The following is a 16105-nucleotide window of genomic DNA, read 5'->3' on the forward strand; positions in this document are numbered from 1 at the left end:
TGCTTTCTTCCTTTTTTTTCATACCCTTAATCTCTTGAAATCCACCATCATAATTAAGGGCAATATAATTACTGCTTTGCCTAGATGGGTAGATAAATTAAGAATTATGACAAAGTGCATGGAAATATAGTACTCCTTGCTTTTTTCTTCTATTTTTACATCCTTTCTTATGTGTGTGAGAGCATACTTTATGTCATTGTTAAACATGAAAGACAATGGGAAGAGTGAAATTGAAGCAGAGAATAAAGCAGTGTAGGAAGAAGCCAAACTTCTGTCATATTTGACAAAGAATTATGGGAAGAATATTGTTTGAAGTGTTGCTATGGGCTTGGCCATGTAGTCACTTAGTTTCAGACAGACCCGCAGCACACTGCATTTGGACTGGAAGAGCAAAGGAAAATGCAGTTACCATATGTGTGTCATTTGTAATACATCCTATCAGAAGAACTTCAAAGGAGTGTGACCTTGAACTATTTTAGAAGTTTGAACGAGAGGGGTTTTAAAAAATTAGTATGGTTGTTTTCTCTACAGTTTATTCAAAAGTCCATGAGATTTACCCAGAAGCATGGCTGGTGACAATTGGCTTCTGTACTAAACAAAATCCAGATTTACTTTCTTTCAGATATTATCCCAATGGCTTTAGACTAAGTAATGTATACACAGAGTTTGCTCTTTTGTGAGACGCTCATTTATGTAGATTTCAAATGATTTCCTTTAGAAGCCAAAGAGATATGCCCAGATAGTTCATAAGACTACAGTAAAGATGTGGTCCATGACTAAGGTTAGAAATGACAGCTTTTAGGGAGTCGGGCGGTAGCACAGCGGGTTAAGTGCTCGTGGCTTGAAGTGCAAGGACCAATGTGAGGATCCTGGTTCTAGCCCCCCGGCTCCCCACCTGCAGGGTCGTCGCTTCACAGGCGGTGAAGCATGTCTACAGGTGTCTGTCTTTCTCTCTCCCTCTGTCTTCCCCTCCTCTCTCCATGTCTCTCTGTCCTATCCAACACTGACATCAACAACAATGACAAAAATAACAAAAAACAAAAACAAAAACAAACAAACCACAAAAAAAGAAATGACAGCTTTTGACTCTCAGAAGGAGACTATCTTCTTGTAAACATAGAAACACAGATTAAATCCATAATTACATTTTAAAAGTATATTTCGGATAGAAAATAATTAATGGTAACAAGTTATCTGATAATGATGTTTGGTGTATTTAGAGCCATGTGAACTCTTATTTTGTTTTTATTCTTTCTTTTCTAGGACAGACAGAACTTGAGAGGGGAAGAAGTAATAGAAGAGAAAGAAAGACACCTACAGCCCTGCTTCCCCAGTCAGGAAATTTCCCCTTTCAGGTGGGGACCCAGGGCTTGAACCCGGTCCTTGCACTTTGTAACATGTATAGCACCACCCAGCCATAACTCTTAACTACCAATGTGAATATCAATATCAACTAGAAAGTCCTATTGGACAACCACTAAGAATATTCTTAGAAACAGAACTGTCTGTGTGCTATAAACTAATCCCCTCACCCTTTGGTATTATTTAAAACACTTTGCATATGTGCTAAAGGATACTTGTACAGAATGGCTATGAGAGGACTGTTTGAATTAATCAGAGATAATTCTTGCAAGGATAATTGCCACATTTAAAGTGCTATCTACTTATATGTGACACTTGGAGGTTCACCTGCTTGATTGAGAGGTCCAGGTGCTTAAGTAGGAAATCTAAGATTTCAGTTCTTTGAGAGCAGGATAGAATATTCAGCATTACATTTGCAATATTTTCTATGACCATATGAAATTGCAGTGATCTATAAAAATGGCAATTTGATGTGGTTCAGTTTAATATTTCATGGTACTTTTTTCACTTGATTTAGAAGTTTAAATTTACATTATGTGAAAATAGTAAAAACATACATATGTAGATCTAGTTTTTGAAAGTATGTTTTTATGTTATTTTAACATACCTTAATTCTTCAGTTCCAATAATCATTAGTCAAGAAAGCCTCTTCAATATTTGAGTAAGTATAGAGTTGCTTATGTATTTATGTATTTATTTATTTACTTACTTATATTGCCACCTGGTTTATAACTGGAGCCTAGTATCTGCATGCTAAATCATCTTTCCTGGGGTCATATTATTCTCTCCCCCCCTTTTTTTCAGAGATAGAAAAATTGGTGCTGGAGAAAAGGAGACATCTGTAGCACTGTTCTTGTGAAGCTTCCTTCCCTGCAGGTAGCAAACAGAAAGTTGAATCTGGATCCTTGTGCATCATGCATTATTACATGTGAAGACAGCAACATTAAATACTTTTATATATATATATGGAGAGAGAGAGACCACAGCACTGAAGCTGCTTCTTTTTAAAAAATATTTATTTATTCCTTTTTGTTGCCCTTCTTATTTTATTGTTGTAGCTATTATTGTTGTTGTTACTGATATCATTGTTGTTGGATAAAACAGAAAGAATTGGAGAGAGGAGGGGAAGACAGAGAGGGGAGAGAAAGAAGATAGACACCTGCAGACCTGCTTCACTGTCTGTGAAGCGACTCCCCTGCAGATGGAGAGCCCGGGGCTTGAATTGGGATCCTTAAGCTTATCCTTGCACTTCGTGCCACGTGTGCTTAACCTGCTGAGCTCAACTCTTTGAAGCTTCTTTTTAAAAATTTTCTTCATATTTATTTATTTTCCCTTTTGTTGCCCTTGTTTTTTATTATTGTTGTAAATATTATTATTGTTGCTATTGATGTCATCTTTGTTAGATAGGACAGAGAGAAATGGAGAGAGGAGGGGAAGACAGAGAGAGGGAGAGAGAAAGAGACACCTGCAGACCTGATTCACCGCCTGTGAAGCAACTCCCCTGCAGGAGGGGAGTCCGGGGGCTGGAACTTGGATCCTTATGCCAGGGGTCACTTTTCCTAAATGTATTCCCAGATACTGCAAGACATGCTTGGGGTTATTTATACAGGAATATTTATTTATTTACTTGTTTATTGTTTCAGTTCCTCCAAAGCATTGTAATGTTTTGAAGGCCCAGATTATATATATTACCATTGTACTCCTAGGGCTTAAAACAGTGCTGGTATATGGTAGGCGTTTAATAAATACTGAAAAAAAAAAAACAACAAAAAACTCTTCAAGTTCTCCAAGTAAGTTTGTTTAAAATTTATTATCACATGATTTCTTCAAGAAAATCCATCCAGAGGAAAATAACATTGGAAAATAGGCAGAATGGTGATAAAGTGAATGAAATCATTTTGTTTCACTTAAGAAAATATTTACCTCATACTTGCCTTCTTAGGTTACTGAGCTTGTTGCTAATCTTTTTTTTAATGTTGACTAAAATATTCTCAGCAAGGCCAGCGTGCTGCTAAGATACAATGAAAAAAATATATAAACAAACCAGCTAAGCTTCTACACAATTAAGTGGTGTAAGTTGCATTTGATAAAATATGAAAAATATTTTATGCATCTATTCTAAAATTGTTCCTTTTGCCAACTTTCTTATGCCACTTAAAGGTATAAACATATTGTTCATTATTTCTTATTTACTTCTTCTCATTTTGTTAAACAGCATTAAATATAGATATATATTTTAAATTTCCATGTGAGGAAGTTGAAAGTTGCATGTTAAGTCAATTTGCTGAGTAACATACCACTAATAGAAGACAGGAACAACATTTCAAGAGATGTCAGTATTCAAAGCCTGAGATTGAAATGATCTCACAAGTCTGCCAGAAGTTTGGTTTATTATAAACCTATACCCACAAAGATTCAATAAGATCATGAAGAAATAAATTACACTATGATGTTTTTCCTTTAATTCTTTCTGTTATTTTTAGTTTTAGAAATGAGATAGTATTGACTTTACCAAGTCACTGATTCTATTTGGAAGTTTTATCTAGTCTTAGATCTAGGCCCACAGACCTAAAAATGAATAAGTACTTTGAGAGATAATGGAAACATGTGGTAAAGATGATTCTTCTCAAGGGTACCACAGGAAAGGAGATCATAAAATATAAAGAACATTTCAATCTGGGCCAAGCTTGCTGAGCAGGACAATAGCAAGTAGGTTGGCCAGAGAGAACCTCCTTTGGTGAAAACCACAAAACTTCTGGTTCGAATCTCTGTAGTAAGAATATAAGGGAAGCATAAACAAGTAGTTCAGCTACCAGATGGGGACCCTTCTAATTAGTTAAATCTGCTCTAATTTTTGGCCACCAGTTGGCAGATGCAACAGATGCCAAGGGAGTAAACAGAATATGTTGGCAGTTTTGAATTTATATATATATATATATATATATATATATATATATATATATATATATATATGTGGTTTCTAGCTCAGATTTTGTAGAAGGCAGCAATTATGTTTGTATACCAGAGTTGCATTTTATCATAAATATGGACTAATGTGGTATGTTATGATTAGAAAATGATAAAATATAAACGCTGTTTTGGGGAAAACACAAGTTGATATGAATAGGAATATTAGGAAATTAAGAGATGTAATCACCACAATCACAGTCTTTGGACTCTCTACATAGTAGACGATTCATGTTCTCTTAAGTTATTTTAAATATATATATATTTATTCCTTTATTTTGAATAGAGATAGATAAAGAAATTGAGATGGAAGAGGGATATAAATAGGGAGAGAGGTGAGAGAGAGATGTGTAGCACTGTTCATCATTCCTGAAGCTTCCCTCCTGCCGATAAGCACTAGGAGCTTGAAGTCAGGTCCTTCCACAATGCCATGTATGTTCTCAGCTAAGTGTGCCCCTGCCTGCTTGGGTCTCTGATGGTCCATATTTTACAAGCAATTGGTTTTTACAGAAAAAAAATTTAACTGTATCACTGACACTTTTGGATATAATTACTTCTTTTGAACTAACACATCAGTGATAAAGTTCTAATATTTCATATTTCATTCCCAGGAAAAAGGAGGAATTTTTTAAAATTACTTTTTCATGTAGAGCTATTATAATGGGTGAGAAAGATTATTGCTAAGTTACATTTTATTTACTATACAAATTAAGCCCTTGACTTTATTTTTTAAAGATTTTATTTATTTAGAAAAGAAAAAGGAGGGAGGGAGGGAAGGAGAGAGAGAGAGAGAGAGAGAACTAGACATCATCCTGGTACAAGCATGTCTAGGGATCCAAATCAGTACATCATGGTTGAGAGTTCAACATTTTTTTTAATCTTTTTTTATATATTTATTTTATTTATTTATTCCCTTTTGTTGCCCTTGTTGTTTCATTGTTGTAGTTATTATTATTGTTGTTGTTGAATAGGACAGAGAGAAATGGAGAGAGGGAGGGGAAGACAGAGAGGAGGAGAGAAAGATAGACACCTGCAGAGCTGCTTCACTGCCTGTGAAGTGACTTCCCTGCAGGTGGGGAGCCGGGGTTCGAACCGGTATCCTTATGCCGGTCCTTGTGCTTTGCGCCACCTGCGCTTAGCCGGCTGCACTACAGCCCGACTCCCGAGAGTTCAACATTTTATAGACATTGTGCCACCCCCTGGGTTACTCCTCCATTTTTTTTTTCTGCTTCTACTCAATAAATCTTGTACCTGTTCAGTATATGCCAGGCACTATTACTGCCTAGCTCAACAAACTAAGCAAGGTAAAAACTATTCATGTAGGGAGTCAGGTGTGTGGGGGGGTGGGTACCACAGTGGGTTAAGCGCACATAGTATGAAGTGAAAGGACTGGCATAAGGATTCCCTTCCCCTTCCCATTCCCCCTTCCCTTCTCTTTCCTCCCCTCCCCTCCCCTCCCCTCCCCTCCCCTCCCCTCCCCTCCCCTCCCCTCCCCTCCCCTCCCCTCCCCTTCCCTTTCCTTCTCTCCCTTTCTCCTTTCTTTCTTTCTTTCTTTCTTTCTTTCTTTCTTTCTTTCTTTCTTTCTTTCTTTCTTTCTTTCTCTCTCTCTCTCTCTTCCTTCCTTCCTTCCTTCCTTCCTCCCTCCCTTTCTCTCTCTCTCTCTCTTTTTCTTTCTTTCTTTCTTTCTTTCTTTCTTTCTTTCTTTCTTTCTTTCTTTCTTTCTTTCTTTCTTCTTTATTTCTGCTAGAGCCTGGGTTCAAACATTGGGTCCCCACCTGCAGGGAGGAAAGCTGCACAAGGGCTGAAGCTGGGACATAGGTGTCTCTCTCTCTGTTTCCTCTTCTCTCAATTTCTTACTGTCACATATCAAATCAAATTTTTAAAATACTATGATTTTATCATTTCATGATTAAAATTATTTGACTTAACATGATTATAATCATAAATATTAAAATGACAATAAGTTTATTAAATGTTCACAAATTATTTAAAATCTATGGGGTAGAAAGTCAAATTGGATCAAACAGAATGACCCTCTAACCAGACCTTGGGGCTTGATCTGGAACAACTGAGGGGGGTCAGTGAAAGCCCAGGGCTGGTGGAGGCAGCAAAGAAATTGTGTCCTGGCTGCTGCAAGCCCAACCCCTAAGAAGCCTTTTTTATATTTATTATTTTTTTTCCCTAGCATTGACTCATACCTCTGGCTCTGCAGAGAATGGCTTAATTTTTTTGTTTTACCAGAGCACAGCTCAACTCTGGCTTAAGGTGGTGCTGTGAATTGAACCTGGGACCTTTGGTGCTTCAGCCATTAAAGGCTTTTCGCATAACCATTAAGCTATCTCCCCAGCCCCAGCTACTTAGTTTCTTAAAATTCACCCTCTTCTCAGTATAGACTTTGTTTATCCATTTTTATCTCTTAAATACTTCTTTGGTTGCTTTCCAGAGTTTGGCACAGAAATGTTTCTCCCCTTCCTTATTTGTCATTGAAATGAAATATTTGGCCATTCTCTCTCTCTCTCTCTCTCTCTCTCTCTCTCTCTCTCTCTATATATATATATATATATATATATATATATATATATAATTTGGAATATTGTATTGTGTAGCAATCTAAAACATTCAGAACAAATTAAATAGTTCAACTTATTCGACAGGCATATAAGCATTTCAAAGTCATAATGAAATCCAATTATGTAGCGCAGAATGTAGAAAGAAATAGAATCGAACATTATGCAGACATTTTCTAAATAAAAGCTCCCTGTAGGATAGCTATATATCAACAGGGGGAAGGTGAGTGCAGACTAGTTCTGTGGAACCTTTAGGAACCGAGGGTCTGAAATTTTCAGGTAGGCACACCAAGTCATCCTAAATGTTTTTTGTTTTTTTTCACCTTGGTTATTTTGACATTTTTCATTAGATATACTATTCATATCAACAATACATGTGATTTGCCAGAAAGGAAAAAAAAATTTCCCAACCAAAACACCATTCCAGATCCAGTACACTTAAATATATCACTCTTGTTGGAAGTGCTATCAGTATAGTCTTTGCAACTAGCCCAAAGCATATATTTAAGAAAAATTTTATAATTGTGATGTTCATGTTTAATTCTTATATCAAACTGTTTTCTCATGAAGACAGAATTGTGCTTTATGCAAGAATAGAAACTTCAAAATAATCACCATAAAGCTTCTAAGACTTATAGAAGAATAAACTAGGATGGTCCACAGATATAAGAGGAAATCCACAATGTTGGAATTATAAATGTTTACAGCGGCCCAGACTAGAAGACAAGCCCAAACCACCGTTAGAAGAATGAAATACAATATGGCCCAACATGTATCCTTAAAGTTTGTCTCAACCCTCAGTCTGAATTGTGAGGATTGATCTTCAGTTCAGTCCAGCCAGCAGAAATTGACTGTGCAATTTTCCGTTGTATTTATTGTACAGACTAGGTACATACTAGAAGTTTCCTTTAGTGCTACACTGTTGGACATTTTGTCCCAGCAATTTGAGGGCATGCAAATCCCACAAAGTCATCAATAAGAACAGGCCATGCTTCTTCTTCATCATAATTAGACATGTCTAAAAGAAGATTCCAAGTATCTTCTGGTATTGATCATTTATGATGTTCCAACAAAAATTTATTCCATAAGTCTAAGAATTTAAACCTTACATTAAGCACTAAATTCCAGTAGGCAATGGGCATTTCTAGATCTAATCCTTTTTGTTCTGGGTTCTTTGCAAAGTTAAAAGTAAACTGGTAAAAATTCTTAAATCTTCTTGGTTCTTTCAATTCTTGTTCCATCTTGGGTATCTGGGCTTTCAGTTTTTCTATGCTGTCACATCCTAGTTCTATCATGCCATCCATGATTTCCTGTTTGGAGAACTCACACTGTGTTGCTGCTCTGAATTTCCATACAATGCTGGCTGGATACAGTGCCAGGTCATCACAGAACTGCTGTATACCTTCTATCCCAATTTTATCTTCATCTTGAGGATCTTTATATCTATTGTATAGTTGTTCTAATTTCTTCCTGTCCAGTGGTCCTTTTACACTCTCTCTTATATAAAGTTCAGGATTTTGGAAAAACTTTTCTATTGCAACATCTAACTTCCAGTCATTTTGAGATAGGCAACTTACTGCTGTTTTTTCGCTAGATTGTGTGAAGGTTATAAACTGACGAACTTTATCCTTCTGCAATAATTTCATAATTTCACTTGTTCATGTTGGTGTCCTCCAGGCTGCTCCCCTCCTCCTTTGGCTCCACAGCAAATCGGCCATGCTATATTTATGTACATTCTTTTTTCTTATGTATAAGGGATTTTTAAGAAATCAATTTACAGGGGGGTGGAGTAGATAGCAAATAATCTTTCATCCATGAGGTTCCTAAGTCCCAGGTTCAATCCCCTGCACTACAATGAACAAGAGCCAAGCAGTGCTCTAGGAAAAAAAAATAAGTTTAGTAATTTTTCAGATAATGCTACTGTGCAATGCACCTAGTTATCTGTAGAAGCGAAAACAAGAACAAAGAGTAATGTTTGTTTAGGTACCTTGAAAGCACCCTGCAGATAAACTTTGTATGCTTTGTTGAATGAATTAGGTAAGAATTAGAAGTGCTTGAGAATAGAAAGAAGGAAGGTTAAATTAAAGTCATTGGTAAATATGAACAACTGAAATACTGATGTAACCTTAAGAAGAGCATCTCTTTAGACATTAAAAAAAAAAAACTTTCCCCAGAAAGATCAATTGAAAAGTCAAAATTTTCCTTGTTAAATAAGAGCCCCTTCCTTCCTTCCTTCCTTCCTTCCTTCCTTCCTTCCTTCCTTCCTTCCTTCCTTTCTCTTTCTTTCTTTCTTTCTTTCTTTCTTTCTTTCTTTCTTTCTTTCTTTCTTTCTTTCTTCTTTCTCTTTCTCTCTTTCTCCCTTTATTTCTTTCTCTCTCTTTCTCTCTTTCTTTCTCTCTTTCTTCCTCTCTTTCTTTCTTTCTTTCTTTCTTTCTTTCTTTCTTTCTTTCTTTCTTTCTTTCTTTCTTTCTTACCAGAGCACTACTCAGCTCTGGCTTGTGGCAGAGGGGATAGAACCAGCCAGGGACATAAAAGCCTCAGGCATGAAAGTCTCTTTGCATAACCATTATGCTATCACCCCCACCATAAAGCAATATTTTTACCAGGTCTAATGGTTAGTAATATGGAGCAGAGTGTGAAAATTTGTGGAGAGAAAACTCTTAAGTCATTTTAACATATTCTTCCCATGTTAATTGTTATTGTTATGTATCAAGTTCTTATGTTAAAAAAAATGCATGACTATTCCTATATATGTCTCCTTTGGTCAGAGAAATAACTGATATTATAAGGCTTGTACTCAAGATGCTTTGTTTTTGTTTATTCTTTTTTCAAATTTCTAAGGTCAATTTAATTATTCTTTCCTTCACAGAAGATAAAGGGACCTCAGTCTAATTTCTTTTAAGATAACAGTTCTGTTGTACCCCTCTTATCCTATGGTTTTGCCAATGTTTCCTTTTTATATATAAAATAAAAAATTAAAAAATTAAAAAAGATAACAGTTTTGACATCTCTCACAGGATATGTTGGAAACTGAATTGTTCTCTGGCTAAATATTTTGATGACTATTTTACTTTGGATAAGCATAAGTCTACACATTCCTTATTCTTGAGAATTATTTGTGAGTTGTTTTCTAATAAAAATGAAAAATTTAAATATATTTTTTAGGTTCCACTGGGGATATTGCTGGGCATTTGTGCCTACAAGAGAAATTAACTCCTCTTCGTGTTCATAATCCCCACTCCTCTGCCCCCTCACACACACCTACATCCTTTCCTTTTATTTGATAGGATGGAGAGAAATTGAGAGAGAGAGAGAGAGAGAGAGATATTGAGAGAGACTGCCTTGCAACACTGCTTTACTACTTCTGAAGCATTTTTCCCTAGGTAGGAACCTAGGGCTTTAACCAGTGTCCTTGAACTTGGTTAAATTTCTGCTTATCTGGGTCTGCCACTGTCAGGCCTCCCTTTAGGGCACTATCTCTTTCTGTCTTCCAGTCATCTGATGGTGCCTCGTGCCAGTCATGCCCCACTGACTTCCAGGGTCATGCACGCAGATTGATGTAGTTATTAGGAATTTGGAAAGTAGTTGTTAGGAAGTGTGGAGAATATGTAGGGCAGGAGTGCAGAAAAATAGAACCGCCAACACAGAATTGTCTGATAGAAGTTGTCTAGAATACTTTTTCTAGTATCTCATGTATGGTCCTTATATTAAAATAACAGTAATAAATTTAAATTACCTCAAAATAATTGGCAGTCTATAAACATCATATAGGAGAGCTTAAATGACTAAACTGTAGGTGTGGAAATGAACACAGAGTAAGAATGGGTTAGATTTAAATATTTAATCAATTAGAACATTATTTGTATTTTCTAATGTTCATATGGAATGAGTTCCAACTGAGATATTTCAGCACACTGGAATGAGTTCAATATGAAAATCCCTGGATGGAGGATGCGGGTAGATTTTCAGCTTCACTGTGTGTGTGTGTGTGGGGGGGGCACAGACCCTTGGTGGTGGGAATGGTGTTAATATACATGCTTATTAACTTATAGTCTTATAAGTTATTATAGTCTTATAACTTATTTAATATATAGGAATAGTCATGCACTATTTAATCAACGTGAGAGGGGAAAAATGGATTGATTGAATGTCTCAAACTTTTTGATGCATAGACCATAGTTCTGAATATCTAAGCACTTAAGACTTCAAATTGGTAATCTGAATTTTAACAGTGGTCTCAAATTGTTAATACATTTCTAATAATGTCTTTTTCTTTGATATATTAAACCACCTAAAAATGAAAAAAGAACCAAAGTCATAAGTAATAAATATTAAACATTATATACATACATATATATATGTATAGTCATTAGGGTTTTGCTACTCTAGGATTACTTTTTCAGAGAGATAAAGAGACACAGAAAGAGAGAGTGGAGGGAAGGATGCCACTGTACTATGGGAGTTAAGCTTCCTCCAGTGCTGTGGATGCCAAATTCAAACCGTGGCCACATGTGTAACTGAGCAGGTTCACTCTCCTTGTGAACTGTGTCTTGCTGTCCCAACAGATGTGTTTCATATGAATGGACAAACAGTTGGACTCTGACACATGAATCTCTGCTCAGAGAAAATATATTGACCCTGATCAAAGGTCCTCTAAAGCATTTGACTAAGATTTAAAATCAATTGCATTGGGCCAGGAGAAAATACACAACAGATTTTTATATCTGAATTGACAGAGGTTCATGATTCAATCAATTCCTAGCATCACTCTAAACTAGAGTTTTTAGCAGTGCTCTGCTTAAAAATATAAAGTAATTAGTATTTTATGTATGTGTGGCACATAAAAAATATCTGCTATTATCACCGATTTGAGTAATTAAATAAATAAAATAATTAAATAAACTCTTAGATGGTTTGTAAAAGGGCATCTTTGGGGCCAGGTGGTAGTGCACCTGTTGAGTGCACACACTGCAGTATGTAAGGACCTGGGTTCAAGCTCCTGTTTCCCACCTGCAGAAGGAAAGCTTTGCGAGTGATGAAGCAGTGCTCCAGGTGTCTCTCTGCTTCTCTCCTTCTCTACCTCCCCTTCCTCTCTCAATTTCTGGCTGTCTATCTCCAATAAATAAAGGTAAAAATAATAAAAAAACAAGGGATTATTAAAAAAGAAAGAAATTTCAAATTTCAGCTATGAAGACAAGGGTTCATTCGTGAAGAAAGAATATTTTCAACTGATCTCTTCCTATATATTCCATTATTAACCTTATTTGCTTAAGGGAGCAAACTTTTCCTCAGTCAGCAGACCAGTTACATTGAGAAAATATTTAATTTCTCTTGCTTTATGGATATAAGACAAGTTACTGATCATAGCATAAAAGCATATTCGTGATTGGCTTCTAACTACTTCAACTTCATTCTTCATTCCTTCTTACTTAATTTAACTTTATGGACTACCACGACAAATGTGCTTGTGAATTTTAAACCACTATGTTTGTCACCATTATATATACTTTTCCAGAGACCTGAAGCCTCTGGTCATTCCATAATCTGCCACTTCCTTTCTTTCCCCCTCTCTTCTCTTGTTGATAGGCCAGAGAGAAATTGACAGAAGAGCAGGAGGCAGAGAAGGAGCAAGAAAGAGAGATACCTGTAACACTGCTTCACTACTCATGAAGCTTGCTTTCTACAGGTGGGGACCCAGCCTAGAACCTGGGTCCTTTTCCTTGGTATTAGGTGTGCTCAGATGGGCATACCACGACCTAGTATCTTACATTTTATTTTATGTTATATATTATTTTGTTTGTTTCTCTTTTTTAAGGAAATGACTACCAGGGTCAAATGTCAGTATCAAGCCAAGTAAGATAATGACTGAAAAGAATCTGTTAGACTATAGATATGAATGTAGATTATTTACTATCTCTGCAAATATAATTTCAGTGGAACAAAAACCGGTTTGCGTACTTACTGAGAAAAAGGGAAGTGAAAGAATGGAGATGTCAATTGTAGATAACTAATTCAGAATTGAGGCTTTTTAATCATTATTTTTAAAGTTATTATTAATTTATTTATAAAATAAAAATATCAACGAGACATAGGATAAGAGGGGTACAATTCCACACAATTCCCACCACCAGAACTCTGCATCCCATATCCTCCACTGGAAGCTTTCCTATTCTTTATCCCTATGGAAGCATGGACCCAGGATCATTATGGGGTGCAGAAGGTGGAAGGTCTGGCTTCTCTAATTGCTTCCCTGCTGAACATGGATGTTGGCAGGATGATCAGTACTTCCATTTTTATCTTCCTTTCCTTTCCTTTTCTTTCTTTCTTTCTTTCTTTCTTTCTTTCTTTCTTTCTTTCTTTCTTTCTTCTTCTTCCTTCCTTCTTTTCTTTCTTTTTTCTTTCTTTCTTCTTCCTTTCTCCCTCCTTTACTTCCTTATTTTTCACAAGTGAAAAACCTTAATTTTAATAAGAGAAATGAAAAAAAGGGGGGAGGGGAGACAAAAGTTAGCTTACTTTTTCTGGAATATACCTTGTCATTTATGCAGACTGGACTTGAAACCTGACAACACATGGGGATATCACTTCACCAGGAAAAGGTCTGTTGTTGTAGTCTCTCTTCTTCTCTGAAATAAAATGGAAAACTTCATCCAGGAGCAGTAAAATCACACATGTACTATACTCCTATGTCACACACACACAAAGAATAAGTAAACAAATAAACAATCTAAAATTAGGAGAAGTTGGAATATAAAAGAGACCTTGGGCCATAATCTCATATGCATTATGATGTTGGGGTGAGGGGTCATGGATGGTATCTTAGGTGGTCGTTGTGTTCTCTGGTATGTCATAATTACGACAGCCAAAGTATGTTGAATGCTACAATATGTTACAGATTTCTGAGCGGTTTACATAGTTAACTCATGTTATCCTCATAACATCTCCTGTGAAGTAGTCTTTGTTTTAGAGATAAGAAAACTGTTGCACAGAGAGGTTAATCTTGACCAAGGTCATGTGGTTAGAATTAGAACAAGAAGGAAGCCTCAAGCTCTACAACTCAAAAGCACTCCATGCATTGTGAAATGAGCAGTCATGCCTTCTTGTTTTTGGTCATCTGGAGGAATCTGTTATTCTAATTTTAAAACTGAGGTCTAAGTTGTGTTCAAGACTGACTAATGTCATACTCTAAGTGACAGAGATGCTATGTGACTTGAGCATCTCATTCTCTGTCTCATGTTCTTCTATTATTCCATACTTGCCTCTGTGACTAATTACATGTCTGGTGACCTCCCTTTGCCCTGAGTTTTGCACCTCTAGCCTGTGTACGTCCTGCTCTGTAATGATCTAACACGAACTGTGTGAGCTTCAGCATTTATTTGATTTGGAGCCATCTAACTGGCTTGTTGGCAAGGACTAAATGTAAGATTGTGAATGCAAAGACAAGGATGCATATTTCTGGCTAGAGGGGAACTTGCAGGCTCTGGTAAACATTGCAAATTATTGGCAACAGTTACTGCAGATAAATGAACTTAAATGTTTGCAGTATATAGTGTAAATTCATGTAAAGGGAATGCCAAGTTCAAGCAATGAAGTTGAATATTTGTAATGCAGAAAGCTGGTTTGAAAAAATGGGTATTTTCAATTTGAAAAGCAAACTAATTTTGTGAGTCCTGACTTGACAATCTCATATAGGTGCTACTATTTTGTACCAGACATACACCTTGCAGTCTTCAGAATTAGACTGCTTTTGTTGTGACTTCACGGTATTTCTCTGCAACATTCTGTGTTATGACTGGGCAGTACATTTTTCTACATTGATTTGACTGAGGGAGAAACCACAGCATGGTGTGGTTTAAATGACTTGTTCAGTCTTGCAAAAGTGGTCTGTGTGAGAGCCAGGGTTTGAATTTGGATCTTCCATCTTGAATGCTATGCTTTGTGTTAAACCACATGGTGTTCCAATATATCATCTGGCCCATTTAAACCACATGGATAATTCATTTTTCAACACCCTGGTTGTATGTCATCTTAGCTGTCACTTCTTAGCTGCTTACACACCTGCAAGTAACTCATGCCAGTTTCCCTTTCTGCCTGTTCTCACATCAGGAATGGGGCTCATTAAGGAGTAGGAAACACAATAACAAGAATCACCACTACTCTTCTTTTTCCTTCCCTATTCTAATATATTTGTGATCATGTGAAATTCAGTATGGCTACTGTTGTGAATGCCTACATAGGGGAACTCTCAATATTGCGTTTTGTTTTTTGCACTTTCAGATTGTTTCTCTACAAGAAAACAATGCTTTTTGCATTTATGTTTGGTAGAGCTTTGGAAATATTAATGAATGTTTTATGACCATTTCAGTGAAGAAGCTCAAAATTAAGCTGAGGTAAGATTCAAAGTACAGGGTGAATGTTTTGTTCATATTAAAAAAAAAAAAAAAAAAAAAAAAAAAAAACAAAGTACAGGGTGGAGGTAGAATGCATAATGGTTATACAAGTTATAATCCCCATGATTGGTGGTCTGTTTTAGCTTTGGTTCACTACAAATACATTGTTAGGCAAAGAGAAAGTACAGGACTACCTTTCCAGAGCCTTGGCCCCTTGTCCATATAGTTCCAGCTAAGAATATGCCACTCAGAGATATTCACATGGGATTTTGGAGACAGAAAAAACAAACAATTGAGTTCAGGAGAAATTGACTCTAAGTGCCTAGGGTATTAAACATTTGTTATATCTGTGGAATTTCTCTATAACCTGGGGATATAGCCCCTACCCTCACAGAGCTTATCTATTTTTTATTTTTATTTAATTTGTTGGTATGCTTCTAATTCTGCTTCTAAAAAATCCCTTCTGTTTCATTTGGTTTAATCCCCCCTGCTTAACACTGTATTCTATTTACATAACCACTGCATGGCATTGGTCTAATCCCCACTGGTTCATGATGTCTTTTTGCTCCGCCCCCTCTCCTTGTCACACCCTGATTTTCACCAGTCACTTTTCTCTCCACCCTCTCTAGGTCACATCCTGTTCACACCCTACTTGGAAAGTATATATAAGGACAGCATTGTTCGTTTTAGTTTAGTTTTAGTTTAGTTTAACTCGGCTTAGATTGTGCTGTGTCCTGCATGAATAAAGAGATACTGGGCACAGCTCAATCACGAGTCCCGGGTCGTCTGTCTCCTGTTAGTGAAGATCAGCCGACATTAATT

General features: G+C 36.4%; 1 pseudogene; it reads right to left on the reverse strand.

Moving 5' to 3' along the window:
• Positions 1 to 7589: 7589 nt before the first annotated feature.
• LOC103127601 (DCN1-like protein 1) lies at positions 7590 to 8542 on the reverse strand (annotated as a pseudogene).
• Positions 8543 to 16105: the final 7563 nt, after the last annotated feature.

Source organism: Erinaceus europaeus, chromosome 1 (genome assembly GCF_950295315.1).
Source record: "Erinaceus europaeus chromosome 1, mEriEur2.1, whole genome shotgun sequence".
Classification (NCBI taxonomy): Eukaryota; Metazoa; Chordata; class Mammalia; order Eulipotyphla; family Erinaceidae; genus Erinaceus; species Erinaceus europaeus.